This window comes from Phragmites australis, chromosome 21 (genome assembly GCF_958298935.1).
Source record: "Phragmites australis chromosome 21, lpPhrAust1.1, whole genome shotgun sequence".
Taxonomy (NCBI): domain Eukaryota; kingdom Viridiplantae; phylum Streptophyta; class Magnoliopsida; order Poales; family Poaceae; genus Phragmites; species Phragmites australis.
Window position 1 is genome coordinate 5,888,332 of NC_084941.1, and position 14,487 is coordinate 5,902,818.

Consider the following 14,487-nt stretch of genomic DNA (forward strand, 5'->3'; position numbering starts at 1 on the left):
ATCTAGTTTAGATGTATGTTAGGATGCATCCACATGAGGGTATGTATGTGTGTGTTGGACCCCATGCCTCCTGTATCATTTTCTGGATCATCAATTTATACGAATAGATTATAAGAGAATAATATGATAGTCATACATCAAAATTAGTATAACACCTAAATAAAGCCATACATTGGTCTTGTGGCTTAGGATTATTTACATATACAACCAACCTTTCAATCGAAGGATAACTCAACGGTGAAAAACTCGATAAGTCAAATGCCACATGCAACTTGGGTGCATACGCAATCTTCTTTGCTTTACCATCATACTCAAAGTCACACTATAGCTTCTCATCTAAATTAAAAAAAATCAAGGTTGAGTATGGAAAGTACTCAACAAGCTCTAATACTACTGAGGTTTGATACATCCTTAGGGGTAAAATCAAGGAGCAAGGCCATAACACTTTAGTTTTGAGCGGAAAGACAATTTTAAATGCAGTGAAATTAAGTGTATACTGCAATTTAAAATCATGGAGTAAGAGTCTGGTTTAGCCACTAATTTTGGTTGTTGGCTCTAGGGGAGATATAATCCATCCCACCAGTTTCCACGTTTTAAGCTGGTCAATAGGGGACCAATTCAATGGCTCCATGCCGGCGTTTATCAAAAATAGGGGCACTTAGCCCACCACATGGGTACTTAGCCCAATATATGGGCATGTAGCCTACTCACACATCAAGGAGTACTCACACCATAAAGCTAATCATTTGATACCATACCATAGCGGCATCCTTGACTATGGTTATAGCTATCTGGATATGTCGGTGTAGTAGGAACCAGGGGTCCCTAAGTCCCGAGACCGAGCCGACCATCCGCCACGCGTCACCATCCCGCGAGGTCCGCCCTGCGAGATAAAAAGAAGCTAAGTTCCGGGAGAAGGTGCTCGGGACCGCCGCCTCTGGTTCTCGAGCACCCCAGTTCCCCGATGATCCGCGAAGTCCAAGTACCAGGAAGGAAGTGCTCAGGAGAGAGTGCTCGGGGCTGCACGTGGCAGCCCCCGAGGACTCGGTTCCCCGAAGATTCCCCCCCCAGTACTCGGGAGAGAGTGCTCGGGGCTGCACGTGGCAGCCCCCGAGGACTCGGTTCCCCGAAGATTCCCCCCCCCCAGTACTCGGGAGAGAGTGCTCGGGGCTGCACGTGGCAGCCCCCGAGGACTCGGTTCCCCGAAGATTTCCCCCCAGTGCTCGGGAGAGAGTGCTCGGGGCTGCACGTGGCAGCCCCCGAGGACTCGGTTCCCCGAAGGTTTCCCCCAGTGCTTGGGAGAGAGTGCTCGGGGCTGCACGTGGCAGCCCCCGAGGACTCGGTTCCCCGAAGATCTCACCGGAGTGCTCGGGAGAGAGTACTCGGGGCTACACGTGGCAGCCCCCGAGGACTCGGTTCCCCGAAGGTCTCACCGGAGTGCTCGGGAGAGGGTGCTCGGGGCTGCACGTGGCAGCCCCCGAGGACTCAGTTCCCCGAAGGTTCGCGCAAGATCGTTCGACGACCCAAAGGGTCCCCTCGCCGGGGTGTCAGCCGGTCAAAGACGCGAATGCCGCATTTAATAGGCACGCGCGGCCTGACATCCTGACATTCTCAGCTGCCCACGCCCCAGTGTCAGACCCTGCCATGCTCTGACCAGGGGGCGTGGGTCCATTTAATGCACGGGTCCCGTCCCGTTCCACCCGGGTGCCTCGGGATAACATTGCCAGAACCGAAGCGCTCCGCCTGCCACCCTGCCCCGGCAGAAGGACAAGACAGGGTGGCGCACCGGGCACCTCTGCGGCTGCCCGGTGGGCCCTCTTAATGGCGGCGGGGGACCTCCACAGTGGCGGGTGGTCAGATACACGCCGCCATTTTCCACCGCCCCTGTCACTTCGCCGAAGCGGAATGATGACGCCTTTCTCCGTGGCACATTGGCACGGGCGCCCCCTCTTTCCCATTCAGGATAAGTCGAGGTCGGCGCACCTATAAAAGGAAAGGATGAAGAATACGTGAAAGGAAGACAACAACGGAGACGGAGACGTTCACAGAAAAAAGCCCAACAACGCACCCGCTCGAACCAGCTCGAGTCAAGCTAGAACACGAGAGTCTCAAGCTCTCTGTAGACAGCTTACCCCTGTAATCAGATACATCCTTGAAGAATTCCCTTCAAGAAAAGATATAGCACTCACACAGGAGTAGGGTGTTACGCCTTCGTGCGACCCGAACCTGTCTAAAATCCGGTGCACCCATCTTTCTTGCACTAGGACGATCATCTCCCACCGGCCGCTGCATTTATTTCCGCTCCCATCTATTTCCCAGACAAGCTCGTTCAGGATCATCCCCCCGGCCGAATCTTTAAAAAGGGGTCTCTCGGGATCCCTGCGACAGGAGTTCATCCTCCGACAGGATAGGTTTACACTCTATAGAGATTGTACACTTTACCCCCACAGGATATGCTTTGCATCTAGCCATCATGAGTGGTGGAGTGGGCATAACGAGGTCCTGTACCCATCGAGTATCACAACAATATCCACCAACAAGACACACGACCAGGGGCTCATGATAAACACGGCTCACTTAGGGTGTGTTTGGTTCCCCGGATGAGGCTCCATGGAGCTGCTTCATATAAGCAGGTTGAGGGGAGTCATATTTGTTGAAAAAAAAATGTTTAGTTTGTTGTATCTGTTTGGATAAGATGAGCTGAGTTTTTATTGGTTAACTGAACTAAGGCCATATGAGCAGATGCAAGAGTTGAGATTGTAATTGGTTATTCGCATAAAGATAATTTTGTGACACTGACAAGTGAGCCCGCCTACATGAGCATATGCAAAGCCTGCATTCGTCGGGCTAGGCTACGGAGTAAAGTTCGAATCGAGCTTCACTCCTAGGTCAAGATGAGGCCGTATATTTGCATCCGCTGAGTCAGACTAGAACAGTGAATGTGGGCAACCCAAAAACACTTCTCCCTTAGGGTCTCTAGCCAGATCATGGGACTTCACTTAGATCATCGAGTCTTCTCATGGCTCCTGTTGCCACTACCAGCCTCCGAGTGGATATCAGGTTTAACTAGTGGGGTGTGAGGCCAAGCCCTACCCATACAGGGCATGTAGCTATATGATTGTAGATAGGTAAGATGTCACAACAAATCGACCATTATACATCCAAGCCAAGTGTCTCCCACAAGAATACCACATAGCTAAACCTGCCCCCAAGGTAATCCCATCTTTGGTTTTCCGAACACACAAGTTCCATTAAAACCATCCCACCTATTTTACTCATACATGTCCATCACCAATTATCACAACACCACACACACGTTTTGTAATGGAATGTATCATGATGGATTGATTATCACAACTCTAAAAAGATGAAGTAATAATCCTAAGCATACTAGTATCATTGTATCACCCATCATTATTATAGAAAATCCTGGAACATCCTAAGTTTAATCACGGTATAAGATATTTGGGCATAAGGTGTGGCTTAATCAAAATAGGTCTCCTTTCACTTGTGTTTTAATGTTTTATCTATCTTTTGCTATGTTTTTTTTTCCTTGGCCTCCTCGAGTGTTATATTGGTAGCCGTACGTGCCATCGCCTGTGGGCCGAAGTTATTTGATTTCTATTATTTTTTATTTTTGAGATGAAGTTCTTTGATTTCTGAGACACACGGTAAAGTCAGTCTATATGCACGTGGATATGTAATAGCAACAAGGTAACCCACGATTGAGATACCATTTGCCTAAGTTTAATGTTCCTCTCTTTTGTTGAAAACAAAGGCATGATAAGAGTTATTTGCTAGCACCTAACACGCACCTTGAAATGTATGGATTGCGTGCATAAGTTGTTAGTTTTGATCTCGGCTAGCGAATCTAACTGCTATGATTGATTCCTAAGGGAGTTAACCCCACATCGCGCTTGTAATCGGTGGGCCAAAAATGATTCCTTGACTTAGCCCTAGGTCATCCCGAATTATAAAGAAGAGAGTTCATGACACATCATGTTTAGCCTTTTGCACTGAAAAAAATAACCCCAAAACCTAAAACTGATCAACGAGAGCTCAGGCATGATTTAAAGACAGACTACAGCCACGGCCAGGACCTTCCCAGCGTCGATGTACACGTATGCGATCTTCACTGACACCTGACACTGAGCATTCGCTATCTGCATCAAGCAGGTGGGGGTCTTCGCAGACTGAATTGATGACTTCTTCAAACTCAGGTTAGGTCTACCAAATTCTGCATTATGACTAAGTGTTCATGTGATTAGACTAAGTAATTACTTCAGTTAAAATCAGTTCTGATCTTACATTTGGTATTAGAGCCAATTAGTCTAGTCTTTGAATTGCTAAGACCTTTGTTTAGCCTCGGTTCTTAGACCCTAAGTACAATTAAGCCTTGATTAGTATATTAGATCGTCGGTATTCATGTTTCAACCCTTTAATTGCTACACGTATCATGTTTAAGGCTTGTTTGTTTTCGGAATTAAATGATTAGCAAGTAGAAGGAGGGGATTTAGGCAAATATTAGAAAACTCTAGAGCGAAATTCCCCAATTTTGTCCAATTTTTGAAACCTTAATTCTTGCCAAAGTTGAGAAATTGGAGTGGATTAGTACCTTTCTTGCCGAGCTAAGATGTCCCAGCTTGCTTCTGCCCTGATCTCATTCCTTTGTCGTGAACACACTTTTGCCTTTGCGCGTGTCACTGTCGTCACGTGCATAGCCCACGTAACAATGTCTGCTCAGTTTCGCTCCGTGCCGCATCTCATAGCACGCTGCATGGACCTTAGGCCATAACCAACGGTTTCCCTTCGGGGTTGAAAATCCCGTCGTGAAGGGATTTTCGTTCCTTTCAGCAATTCAACGGTTTCCCTTCACGGTTTTCGTCACGAATGGATTCCTCAGGTCATTCCCTTCAGGACGAGATTCTCTCTCATTTCCCTTCGCGATTGCCCTCGACGGGAAGTTGTTGGAGATGAGAGAAAATAAAAGGAATAGGAATGGGGAAAGAAATCGGGAAGGGAACGAAATGAAGAAAATTTGGGCTAAGCCGAGCAGAAAGACTTTTCTTTGGCCATTTCTCATTGTTTTGGGAAATTTTTTCCACGAGACTTAAAATTTAGTTCCCTTCCTGTTTTGGTTAAATTTTGTATTTGTTGTTTGTAAGTTATAATTATGTGTAATTTGCTTTTCCTTCAAGGGTTGAATTCCCCATGTTTTACTTCACTTTCAGCTATTTATTTTAGTTGCCAATTATTGTTGTTATATGATAATTTCATTTATGTAATTATGCTATTTATTATTATGACAATTCTTTGCTTAATGATTATGTGATAAATTCTGCATTTTAAATGTATGCTCATATCCATTTTATTTAATTATTTTTATGTATCAATTGATTTATGTGTTCATTTACTATTGCAAACTATGATTATATGTTGATTTAATTTCTGAGTATTAATTTTATGAATGAAGTCATTTTATTTTTTTAGTATTATTTATCCTAAATAAAAGTGGAGCAAACAAGAAATTTTAATTTGGGACAACAATTAATCTGGGAATTTGTGTGATTTAATTTTTTTAATGGCCAAAGTTATCTTCTGACCAACACTGATTAAATTATGTGTCATTAGTTAATTTCCCACTTAGTTACATAATTTGTTGTTTTCTGTTTCTGCCTAACGGTGATGCAGAATTAAACAATGATTAACATGTTATTAATCAGACCAACGTAGTGTTAATTTCATGCCAATTCATTTATTTTTCCTATGTGTATATGATTACTAATATATTTTATCATTTAAATCACATCAATGAACCATTCAGCTGTCTTTGGAACTCTAAATGGCATTGAGTAGCTCATCGGGACTAATTTCCCCTCGTAGAGGGAATAAATTGTGATTGTCCTTGGAGTGATGGATCTCAATTATGTTTTACGAGAGACAACTCTTGTTGAGCCCGCTTCTGATGCCCCAGACCTCACTAAGAAAAAGAAGATCTATGAGGCAATAAGAAAAAGTGGGGGTCGTCCAACCGCATGTCCCTTATGATTATGAAGAGCATCATTACTGCTGGGGATCAAGGGAGCAATCCCCGATGAGCTAAGACATACTTGGACTCAATAGATGATCAATTCTGAAGGTACTCAAAAGTTTATACCAGCATGATCATTATGAAAATGCTGACAACCAAGTATGATGGGACTAGTGGTGTGAGAGAGCATGTCATGATGATGAATGACATGGCTGCTAAGCTTAAGGATATGGAAATAGAAATCTCTGAGGGCTTCCTAGTCCATGTCATTATGACTTCACTTTCTTCTGAGTTTGAACCCTTTAAGATTAATTACAACACTCAAAAGGAGAAGTGGACCATGAGTGAGCTCACTCTCATGTGTGTCTAGGAGGAGGAAAGGCTGAAAAGAAAGATTATGCACATTATGTCAGTGCAAGTCCATGGAAGAGAAAGTTCCAAGAGATGTTTAAGTCCAAGTAAGCTGCATTTCACTTCCAAGAGGATGTCAAACAAGTCATCAAGGTCTAGAAAGCCCAAATCACCTCATGCACATGCTGAACTTAATGACATCATATGCCACTTCTCTAAAGGATAGGGGCATATTCACAAGAATTGTGCAGGCTTCAAAGAGTGGCTTGCCAAGAAGGGGATTATGTTCCACTAGGACACTGAGAAAGGAGGAGTGAAGTCTTAGAGTAGCTGATGGGAAGGAGGCTGAAGTCGAAGTAGTATGAAATCTTTCATTAATGTTGCATAACAACCTTGCCCTTCAATATAATAATGTATTGTTCCCACCTTAAGTAGGAACCTCATTTCTATTTCTATTTTAAATGATTGTGATTTTTATGTAAGTTTGAAAGAAGAAGATGTGAAAATAATAAATTAGTTTTATTTTTTTGCTAAGATAAACTCTATAAATTTTAATTATTCCTTTTCCCAGAATCTTTGACTGTGTGCGACAACATTGATAAATGTAATGACACCTCATCGAAATTATGACACTATCGATTAGGAGACGTTTTGAAAGGGAGAATGGAACGTCTCATTATGGAAGAGATACTCCATCCTCTTTACTCCTCTGACTTAGGCCCCTGCATTGACTACATCAAGGGAAAATAGATTAAACAAATTAAGAGTGGAGCAACCTGCAATACGGAAAATTGTATGGGTGAAAGCATTAATAACAACCGCTCACATCTTAATCAAATCCCAAATATATCTTTATCTACGACACCTTATGAATTCTTGACTAGGAAGAAACCTAGCTTAAAATACTTATGAGTGTGAGGTTGTCCTGCTGAAGCCAAAGTAATTAACCTGCATATTGGAATTTATATACTAAGACAAATTAGATGTTATTTTATTAGGTACCCTGAAATATCAAGAGGTATCATTTCTATATCTCAAATAATACCACTAAACCATTTTAGAAATGCTAAAATCAGTTAGAGCTCTGAGGAAGGGAATTCTCACTTGAGAAAAATCAGGTTTATATTCCAATCCCGATGATCTTAGACAGGTCCAAAAGGGTATTTAGGCTTATCCTAGAGGTCTTTTATTGATATAGTGCTCAAAGGTACAACATGCATAATTATTCTGCACCACATAATTTTGTTGTTAAAGGGGTTAAGTTTGATTTATTCCAATCCCCAAGGAACCAATTAGAGGTTGATCAGAAGAAAACGAGTCCTTATGCTCTTGCAGTCGAGAGCATTATGTACGCTTTGGTCTGCACACACCTTGACTTAGCTTATATAATAGGGATGCTGAGCAAATATTAGTAAAATTCAGGATTAGAGCACTAGAAAGCTATTAAGAAGACCTTGGGTTATTTACAAGGCACTAAACGCTGCATGCTCACATATAAAAAGTCTTATGATCATAAAGTTAAGGGGTGCATGGACACAAAGAAGTATACTTAAGGATATATTTTCACCCTCGACGGAGGAGCCATTTCTTGGAAAAGCTCAAAACGATCCTTACTACATCTTCTACGATGCAATCTGAGTTTGTATCATGTTGTGAAGCTATCAGGCATGTCGTATGGCTTAATAACTTTATCCTGGGGCTAAGAGTGATTGGCAATATAGCTAAGCCACTCATGATACACTTTGATAACAAAGCTTCCAAATACGCTGACATTAAGTATCATGTTGTGAAAGATCGAATACATGATCAAACAATTGATGTTAAACACATAAGTACTAAGTCTATGCTTACGGATCCACTTACTAAAGGCTTACCACCCAATCTATTTTGGTAACATGTTGCTGACATGAGTTTAATGGAAAGCGTTTCATTTTAAGGTAATTATGATAAATAAAGTAATGACAAGATCTCAAAATCTGATCCTAAGTATAAGAAATAAGGACCATAAGACTATGAGCCAACTCCCAAAGGCATAAGTAACCATTCTATCAAGATGGAGTAGTATACTATATGTATTGTGGTTTCAGTGACATTTTTTTATTAGCCACTACAATACATTATCTTGGTGTGTTATTCTGTTGAGTGTGGACTCATGATGATTAGTCATTTGATCAAGTGGGAGAATGTTAGTTTTGATCTTGTGCAACGACTCTAACTTCTATAACCAATTACTAAAGGGTTAGTTAACCCCACATCACGCCTATGATCGGTGGGCCAAAACTAATTCCTTGCCTTGGTCCCAGGCCATACCAATCTATAAAGAAGAGGGTACCCGACACGTCACATTTAGCCTTTAGCACCGAAGATAACAACCCTAAAACCTAAAACCGATCAACATGAGCTCGTGCGTGACTTGAAGACCACAACCACTGCCAGGTCCTTCCCGGCATTGACGTACACCTACACGGTCCTCACCGATGGTTGACACCGACACATACATCATCTGCATCAAGCAGGCAGTGGTGTTCGCACATTGAACCGATGTCTTCATCAAACTCAGATTAGGTTTATCAAATTTTGCGTTCTTATGACTAAGTGTTCATTTGATTAGACTAAGTAATTTGGCTTCCTTAAGTGTTAAATTGGGAGTTGTAGCTTCTATTGTTGTGGTCTGAAGTTCTTCGATTTGTATTCTTTTTATTTCTGAGATGAAGTTCTTTGATTTATGAGGCACACGGTAAAGTCAGCCTATATACACATGGATATGTAATAGCAGCAAGGTAAGCCACGATTGAGATAGCATCTGCCTTTGTTTAAAGTTCCTCTCTTTTGTTGAAAACAAAGGCACAATTATAATTATTTGCTAGCACCTAACACACACCTTGAAATGTATGGACTGTGTGTAAGCCCCACTAAAATGTGATGTAGCAATAGCACCATGTATATTTCTTTTCTTTTTCCTGTACTTGAAGTCACAAAAATAGCTATGAATGCAAGAAATTGTGGTGTTTGGTGCTTCGTAACAATTGAAAAGGAAAGCAAAAAGAGGATATGTCGCCATATTGTATGTGGAGCGTGTTAGGACCATTGAGATATATTTGAGTTTGAGACAGGCACTCTAAATTAAAGCTTTTAATATTGTGAGGTGGCACTAGTAGGGATAGTTTTGGAACATCTCTTTCAGTCCCTTTCTAGTTTCTTCCTGGCAATAATATGCAATGATGGTTCATTGTATAATAGGCAAAGAGAAAAAAAATTATGTGTCATAGAACTCAACAACCAGCAATATGCCACATTGTTTCAGATCTAACCGACCATGAGGCATAGTGTAATGGTTGCCACATAGAAGAGGCAAGAAATATTTCTAGAGGTAAAAAAAAAACTTGTGGTCAATGACGCTTTAGAGCAACTCCAACAGACTAGTCAAATTTGACTGGCTATATCTCTATTTAGCTATCCACTCTAAAATATTCTTGCTCTATATTTCTGCACACTCCAGCAGACTAGCCAAATCCCACTCTACATATCTCATATACTATATTTTATTCGTAACGGATGTTTCTTGCAACGGATTTATTCCAATGGCTATATCTCCGCTCTATATATGGGCAGCCATTTGGTTGCTCCTCTTTCACATCATTCTTCCTCCTCTCTGCTACTTCTCCTACATCGGTTCAGAAATGAGTCATCATGTATTAGCCATACAATGTGTGTTGGATTCGGCGTCGTCGGATAATCACGATGAAGTGCTTCTTGTTGCAAGGAAGCTAGCCCACCGACAACAACAACTTGGTAATGCTCGACGCCATGAAGATCCATTAGATCCAGGATGTTCACACCCAGCTTCATATTGATCTAGTTGAGCACATGTGGCAACTTCATAGAGCGAACAAGAATGTTGTAGTTCTAACAATATATCCGAATCACGTATCTTTTGCTTTCGTAACCCTATTTAAATGTTTCATAACACATAACGGGTAAAGTTCTCACAACGTAATAGATAGTTCAATAGATACATATTAAAAAGTTGAGGCAATTCCTTGTGTGCCATTAGAAATGATTTGTTAACACACAAGCACATACGTTGTAAGAGCAGTTACCATATAAGTACACACGTTGTAAGAATTTGTAAGAGCAGACACAAGCACACAAGTTGTAAGAGCAATTACCACAACACACGTGTTGTAAGAGCAATTATCACACAAGCACATATATTATAAGAATTTATAAGAGCAGTTACCACACAAGCACATGCGTTGTAATAGCAGTTACCACACAATCAATGGTAAGAGAAGGTATCCTCACCACTCTAATTTGTTTGGGTGACTATACCCACTGTTGGCTGCAAACCAAATACTGCCACAAACTTTTGCTAAACATTTGCCATGAACGACTAACCTGTGGTATGGCTACAATGAGTACACGCATAACATCCATTCGACGTAACAGAGTTCACGGTGGTGGCACGTGAAGGCAACAACATATTATCCAGTGACACATACGAGATGAGTACATTTCTGTTAGATGAGAAGGGATTTCGATCTTTTGTAATGGCACATAAGGAATTATCTCTAAAAAGTTTTCAAACACATTAGTGGTTCTTACAGCACATCACATCTAAAACACAAGAAAATTACTCGATGCAACGTAATACATAACTCAACCTGAGTGATTACGTCATCTAGTAATGGTCTCATTCTACAAACTCAAGTAATATTTTTGTTGTGGTTCAGTCATAACACTAGTGTCCATCCCCATAATTCTCTCCTCATCCATCCATCTCTTGAACTCCAACTCTTTATTACCTCTTCGTAATTTCGCCTCTTTCTTATCAGCTGGTCTTTCCAAGGGATCACTTTCTGGAGTTGATACTGTATTCTCCTCATCTATTGGGCTACTTGAGTTGACACTTACACGAGAGGAAGAACCTATAGATGAATTAGATGTCGTCTTCTGCTTCTTTGAAGATAACAAATCAGACCACTTTGGTTGGTGTTGTAGTAGAGGCCAACAATGCAAGAACTGGAATACTTTCCCATCATGTTTTCCCTTGTACACAGTACATTCTTGAACAATCTGAACAAGGAAAAAATGAATATGAGTTACTACACTTGCACAAAATATAAAGAGTTTACAAGTAATTGACATAAACAACATGTACCTTGTCTCTCCATCACACTGCTTTGCCTTCTCCACTCAACCTCACCAACACAAGAAGCAAATTTGTTAACAGATTTTTGAATATCACCCAAACGGTTCTAAAGTGAGGTTGGATTACGGTTCGATTCAAAGTTCTTATGCTCATGGAAGTATGAATGAATTCTTTGCCAATAGTAGAGCAAGATTGTTGGGTCTCTTGGGCTGCATCCCTACTTATATTTAGCCATACCGACACCAACATCTTATCTTCCTCCTTGCAAAATTTTTAGATCTTATGTTGTTTGGTCACGTGGATGAAGGAGGTGTTTCAATTGATGTTCTTGCTCCTCAACACAGGCCAATCTAGACTTCCATCCCAACTAGTATCTCCCTGACTCAAAAGGTTAACATACTACTCTATATTGCCTACCAAATTCTACATGTAAGAAACAAATTCAGTTTTGTATTTATAGTGATATTTCATCAAACACTTGTAGTGCACAAAATCTAAAAGTTCTACTCTAGTATTGACAACAGGCAATATCTCAATCTAGCAATCAAATTATGCAACCAACATCCTGCAGTCGCAATCTAGCACTCAAACCACACAAATTGATGTCACTTTCTCCTCAATCCACAAAAGAATACATGCTTCTCACCTCTGTGCAGGTGAGCTACTGTTGCGTACTGCGTGCTGCCGTGAGCTGCTATTGCTATAACCCCCCCCCCCCCATGCGGACTCCCGAGTGCACTGCGCCCACCATGCCAACAGCCACGTGCACCATGCCAACGGCTGAGCACTCCGCTCGATGTGATGCCGGGGGTTAGCGCAAAAAAGTGTCACGTCCCGAAGCCGTAATTACTTAATTAAACCTAATCATGCTTCATAAGCATGATTTAATTTTGAGTAATTTTGTTTTGGAGCATTAGAGCACTTGGTTTTAAGTCAATTAGATGAGAGAAAGAAATTTGGGAGAGAAACACATAAATTCGCAGTTGAAATGAGCTTCTTTCTCTAGCATTTGGGGCCCACATGGGTGGCCAACCACCCCATCTCCTCTTGGGGCAGCAACCCCATCAACTCCCTCTCTCTCTGTCACTACCACTGTGCTCTCTCTCTTCCTCCCGTTTCCAACCAACCAAGGAGAAGAGCTCCCTCTCTCTCTCAAGCTCTCTCTCTCTCTTTCTCCTTAGATTCCTCCCTCTAGAAGCGGAATCGAGGTACACATGTGGTATTCACGCGATCACTAGCTCCTAAGCTTCTTATCCATCCAATTTATTTGCATTTTCCAGAAGATTCGAGCTGTTCTTGATGTTCTTGGTGTTTTTGCTTGAAGCATGAGGAACCGCGGTTAGACTCCTCCTACCAGGCGATTTTTTCGTTTCCTTCATCACCCGATGGTCACTAACCTCCACAAGTACCATGGGTAAGTCCCTTAGGCTTCCCTCGGCAAGAATGTATGGATTTGGATCATATGTGTCTAATATGATAAAATATGCTTTATGTACGTTATGCATGTTGTTAAATCGATATCGGGTCTTATATGGGTAGAACTTATGTTGATGCATTACACTCCGTCTTGAGTTATTGGTGATCCATCTTCTTGTAACCCGGATTTAACTTGATGATGGTCTAGTTTAAAAGTTAACCGAAATGCTTAGCCATGCATAGATTCTTCGGTAGAAGTCGAGTGGTGGTTCAACCCTGTTCGCGAGCTATAGACTTTAATTACCACCATATTAATAACAATGTTGGGTTGATGATGTTGGTTGGTTGAGTAGTGAGGATGATGTGAGATGTGGGTAGTGTTAGGAGTGTTTCTTCTGCCCCAATGTGGAGTTCTCCGGGGTAGGTCGGGAGAGGAACCTAGACACCATAGACCGTGCATCGCTTAAGCATTGATCTTTGTTGCAGTTGACTCTAGCACTTACCATACTTACCACATGTCGATCTAATATTAAGATAAGCCGAATACTTCTGTAGCTATAATCATTTGAGCTTGCACATCAACAGTGTGAGCAGGCGAGTTTATAAGAGACATTTGAGGTTGTTCCGGAAGTTAACCTAAGTAGACTCCGCACCGAGCGATGCCTGATTCAAATAGCTGGGGCTTATTGGAAAAGATTGACACGAGTACTCCTTCGGTGGACCTATGTGGTAACTCAAGCCGTATGGTCATCGAGTCTTGTGGGTAAAGTTGTACCTCTTGCAGGGTGTAAAAATATTTTGAAATACCACGCTCTTAGTCATGAGCATGCTTTTGTTTATTTGCAGCAGTCGTAGAGTTACGAGTTTGGTTTGAGGTAGTTGTTGGGTTGAGATGGTTCTTTACACATGTTATTACTATGGTTCCTTTTACATATATATTCAGTTGATGGTTATGGGTTAGATAGTTGTGTTGTTTAAGTCTAGATGCTTACATATGTTTTTTTAAATTATGCTTTCGCATATAAATTTACTTAATTATGTGGCCATATTCTTGCTAACATCCCAATTCATAATCATTGAAGTCAGATTATTTATAAGTACCCAATGTAGATTAAGTCTTGTAAGTACATTCGTACTCATGTTGCTCTTTCAAGTGCTACCAACCAGGAGGAGCTGATCTTTAGCTACTTCACGCCCATTGAGAGTGGTGGTGGTTATGAGTAGGTAACTACTCGGAGGTCATGCTTTTGTGATGGAGCCTAAGGACATATAGCTCCATCATCCTTTTGTTATTTATAGTTTTAGCTTTCGCTGCATAGTTCTCTTTTGACCAGGAGTTGATTAATTTCAGTCTCCTCTTAGCTCTCTTTTGATGTAAATTGTAAGAAATTATGGATGCTTAAGAACTTGTAATATAATTAAATTACTCGCTCATTGTTAAGCTTTGTTGTGATGTGATATGTTGGAAAGGTATATGTACCGATCTTGGGCACAAAACACGTACTAGGACTATCGGAGCAGTATTCTAATTAATCAT